Source organism: Notamacropus eugenii, chromosome 4 (assembly GCF_028372415.1).
Source record: "Notamacropus eugenii isolate mMacEug1 chromosome 4, mMacEug1.pri_v2, whole genome shotgun sequence".
Taxonomy (NCBI): domain Eukaryota; kingdom Metazoa; phylum Chordata; class Mammalia; order Diprotodontia; family Macropodidae; genus Notamacropus; species Notamacropus eugenii.
The window spans coordinates 110,510,978-110,515,989 of NC_092875.1; the positions used below are offsets into that span (position 1 = coordinate 110,510,978).

General features: G+C 43.2%; 1 pseudogene; it reads left to right on the forward strand.

Moving 5' to 3' along the window:
• The first annotated feature begins 231 nt into the window (after positions 1-231).
• LOC140498223 (heat shock cognate 71 kDa protein pseudogene) lies at positions 232-2,227 on the forward strand (annotated as a pseudogene).
• The last annotated feature ends 2,785 nt before the right edge of the window (positions 2,228-5,012 follow it).

Below are 5,012 nucleotides of genomic sequence, written 5' to 3' on the forward strand. Positions count from 1 at the left end.
AATTGAGTTAGCCTATTTTTAAAGGTGCTATTTTCTTCAGCATTTTTGAGTCTCCTTTAGCAAGCTGTTGACTCGCTTTTCATGATTTTCTCGCATTGCTCTCATTTATCTTCTCATTTTTTCCTCCACCTCTCTTACTTGATTTTCAAAATCTTTTTTGAGCTACTCAGAGCAACAGCAACCCTTCTTTCTCCACAGCAGTCAGCTACAACCCCCAACTCCCCAGCAACCATGTTGAAAGGACCCGCAGTTGACATTGATCTTGGCACCACTTACTCCTGTGTGGGACTCTTCCAACATAGGAAAGTGGAGATCATTGCTAATGACCAAGGAAACAGGACTACCCCTAGTTATGTCACCTTCACCAACACAGAATGTTTAATCAGTGATGCTGCAAAGAATCAAGTTGCAATGAACCCCACCAACACAGTTTTTGATGTCAAACTTCTGATTGGTTGCAGATTTGATGATGCAGTTGTACAGTCATACATGAAGCACCGGCCTTTTACAATGGTGAATGATGAAGGCAGGCCTAAGGTCCAAGTGGAATACAAAGGGGAGACCAAAAGTTTCTATCCAGAAGAATTGTCTTCTATGATCTTGTCCAAGATGAAAGAAGTTACTGAAGCTTACCTTAGGAAGACCATCACAAATGCCGTCATCACAGTACTGGCCTATTTCAACAATTCCCAGCATCAGAATGCTAAAGATCTCAATGAGCTCTAACTCATCAATGAGTCAACTGCTACTGCTATTGTTTATGGCTTGGACAAAAAGATTGGTGTCTAGAGAAATGTGTTGATCTTTGACCTTGGAGGGGTACTTTTGATGTCTCCATTCTTACCATTGAAGATGATATCTTTGAGGTCAAGTCCACAGCTGGGGACACCCACTTGGGTGGGGAGGACTTTGACAACCAAATGGTCAACTATTTCATTGCAGAGTTTAAGCGAAAGCACAAGAAGGACATCAGTGAGAACAAGAGGGCTCTTCGCCATCTTTGCACTGCTTGTGAACATGCAAAATGCACCCTCTCTTCTAGTACCCAGGCCAGTATTGAGATTAACTCCTTCTATGAAGGTATCTACTTCTATACAGCAATCACTCGAGCCTGTTTCGAAGAGCTGAATGCTGATCTCTTCTGTGGCACACTGGACCCTGTTGAAAAGGCCTTGAGATGCCAAGCTAGATAAATCATAGATTCATGACATCATCCTGGTGGGTGGTTCCACTTGATTTCCCAAAATCCTGAAGCTTTTGCAAGATTTCTTCAATGGCAAGGAGCTCAACAAGAGTATCAATCCTGATGAGGCTGTTGCTTATTGTGCAGCTGTCCAGGCTGCCATTTTGTCTGGAGATAAATCTGAGAACATGCAGGACTTGTTGCTGTTGGATGTCACTCCTCTTTCCCTTGGAACTGAAACTGCTGGTGGAGTTATGACTGTTCCGATCAAACGTAATACCACCATCCCCACCAAGCAGACACAGACATTTACCACCTATTTAGACAACCAACCTGATGTACTTATTCAGGTTTACAAAGGTGAGAGGGTAATGACAAAGGATAACAACCTGCTTGGCAAATTTGAGATCACAGGAATCCCCCCAGCACCCAGAGGTGTTCCTCAGATTGAAATAACATTTGACATTGATGCAAATGGCATTCTCAATGTTTCTGCTGTGGATAAGAGCACAGGCAAGGCGAACAAGATCACCATCACCAATGATAAAGGATGGCTGAGCAAGGAAGACATTGAGGTCCAGGGGGCTGAGAAATACAAGGATGAGGATGAGAAGCATAGAGACAAGGTGTCTTCCAAGAATTCTCTTGAATCTTATGCTTTCAGCATAAAGGCTACGGTAGAGAATGAGAAACTGCAAGGCAAAATTGATGATGAAGACAAACAGAAGATCCTTGATAAATGTAATGAAATAATCAACTAGCTGGATAAGAACTAGACAGCTGAGAAGGAAGAATTTGAGCATCAGCAGAAAGAGTTGGAGAAGGTCTGCAACCCCATCATTACTGAGCTGTACCAGAGTGCAGGGGGCATGCCAAGAGGCATGCCTGGTGGATTCCCAGGGGGTGGAACAGCTCCATCTGGAGGTGCTTTTTCTGGACCCACCATTGAAGAGGTGGACTAAACAACAGAAGAAAGAGCATTCCACACAGCTTTTCCAAAAATTGAAGGACTCAAAATTTGTAGCCAAGACAGTAGTAGTTAAAAGTAACATTTAAGCTGCTGTGTAAATCGGGGCATTCTAAACACTTGAATGTGTACGGAGGGAGGGAAGTGAACAACATTGTACTTTATCAGTACTGTAAACAAATGGAAATGCAATTCTTGCCCTGGAGAATAAAAATTATTTAAAATTGGCACCATAAAAAAAATCTCTTTCGAGCTCTTCCACGGCCTGGTACCATTGCATATTTATTTTGGAGGTTTTGGATGCAGAAGCCTTGACTTTTATGTCTTCCTCTGATGGTAAACATTGTTCTTCCTCATCTGAAAGAATGGGAGAGAATACCTGTTCTCCAAGAAAGTAACCTCCTATAGTCTTATTTTTTTTTCCTCTTTTTTGGGCATTTTCCCGACCAGTTACTTGACTTTTGGGTTCTTTGTCAAGAGTGGGGTATGCTCTGTGGTCCTGTAAGTTCTCAGTTCCTCCAAGGTGGCACAATCAAAGGAGAGGAGTTTGTTCCCTGACATGGCTCATGGCTGAGATTCAGATCAGCTGCTCAATTCCCCCAGGGGATTTAAGCTGAGGCTCCAGAAATGGATGCTGGCTGCTGCCTGCCATGGCCTCCACCACAGTAGCCACAGTCCACTGCTGCTGTTGATGCTGCCACCTGGGGCTAGGGCTAGGGGAGGACCCTGCTCCCTTGTCACAGAGGTGAAAAAGCTCCCTCCCTGACCTTTGAAGTGTCTTTGGCACCGGTGGTTTGAGGGATCTATGAACTTCCACTGCTGCTGGGGATTCCACCCCCATGACCCACTTCTGGGCCTGGTGCCATGTGGCCAAGGCTGGACTTCATTTTGCTCTGGGTCCAGTACAACAGACCTTTACCATAGGCCTTTCAGGTCACCCTGGGCTGAAAATCTCCTCTACCCCTTCGTTCTATGGCTTCTGCTGCTCTAGAATTTGTTGAGAGTCTTTCTTTACAGAATTTTTATAGGCTATGGGGGAAGAGCTAGAGTATGTATGTCTTTCTATTCCACTATCTTGGTTCCACTCCCTCTTACTTGATTTTCAAAATCCTTTTTGAACTCTTCCATGGCCTGAGATCATTGCATGTATTTTTTGGAGGCTTTGGATGCAGAAACCTTTACCTTACTATCTTCCTTTAATGATATGCTTTGCTCTTCCTCATCTGACAAGTAGGAGAAAATACCTTTTCACCAAGAAAGTAAACTTCTATAGTCTTATTTTCCCCTTTTTGGTCATTTTCCCAGTCAGTTACTTGACTTTTGAATCCTTTGTCAAGTGGAGGGTGTACTACCCTAAGCTTCAGAGGTTTTGTGTAGCTGTTCACTGAGGTATCTCTAGGGAACTCTAAGTTCTCAATTCCTCCAAGGTGGCACAATCAAGGGAGAGGTGTTTACTCCTCTCCTGGCCTGCACTTTGGTCTGTGAACAGCCAAAAGCACTCTTCTGCCCTGGAACTGCAAGTAGGATTCCCTCTCCACAGCCACTACCAGCTCTACCAGGCCAGTGGTCCTTCTCACCTCAAGACTGCCATTCACGACTAAGACCCAGATCAGTCATTTGTTTCCTTCAGGGTCGTTAGCCCTGAGGGCTCCAAAAGTGGAAACTGCTGACACAGTGTTTGTGGCTGCCCTGGGTCTGTGGCTAGGGCTGCACCATGCTTCCCTCTCACCCAGGTGAAAGAGCTTTCTTATTGACCTTTGAAGCTGTTTTTGGTATTTGTGGGTTGAGGAATCTGGGAACTGCAGCTCCATGTGATTTGGGATCTGAAAACCTGCTCTAGTCCTGGCTGTACCACTCCATTCTAATTTTTAAAATTTAAAAGAAGAAATAGACCTTTCCTCTTGGCCTTCCAGGCTGTCTTGGGCTGGAAATCTGTTTCACTCTATCATTTTGTGGCTTTTTCTGCTATATAATTTGTTTAGAGTCATTTTTACAGGTATTTTATAGGCAATGGGGGGAGAGCTAAAGAAGGTCCATCCTTCTACTCCATCATCTTGGCTCCACCAAGATTCATCTTCTTGAGTTTAAATCTTTCCTCAGACACTTATTAGCAGTGTGACCCTGGGCAAGTCATTCAACACTATTTACTTTAGTTCCTCATCTGTAAAATAAGTTAGAGAAGGAAATAACAAACCACTCCAAAATCTTTACCAAGAAAACCCCAAACGGGGTTAGACACAACTGAAATGAATCAACATCAGCACACCTATGTACGTATTGGAATGATGATGATGATGATGATGATGATGATGATGATGATGATGATGGGTTCCATATTGTCTGGCACTACTTTGCTTTGGTATAAAGATCTTAGGATCTAGTTTCACAAAGATATGGGTGGCACCTGCAATGCCTTCCTAGAACTGACACTTCCACCACGCCATCCCCTCAGCTTAAACTTTTGGTACCTTTCAACTGAACCAGCCATGGTTCCAGTAATCCCAAATGCTTCCAGTCTTTGATTTTTTATTTGTTTTCAGTTTTCTTCAGTTATATTCAAATTATACCATTTCAATTAATTTTAGTCTTTTTTTCCTCTATAAGCTGTCTTCTAGCAAGATTCCTTTCACCTTACTTCAAACGTCAGTACTAGAGTGACTATAAATAGTAGTGAAAAAGTATGGTACAATAAAGATCATCAGCTCTACCCTCAAAGACTATGCTCAAAGTCACCATTCTTGGTTTTGTGTAACCTCATTGAAGCCTTGGGAAAGTTGGGAAGATTTTAGAGCCTTGGCCATTTTTAGGTCATTACTGAGGGGCCTGAAATGATTAGTAGCTTGGACTGGATCCACCTTTTTA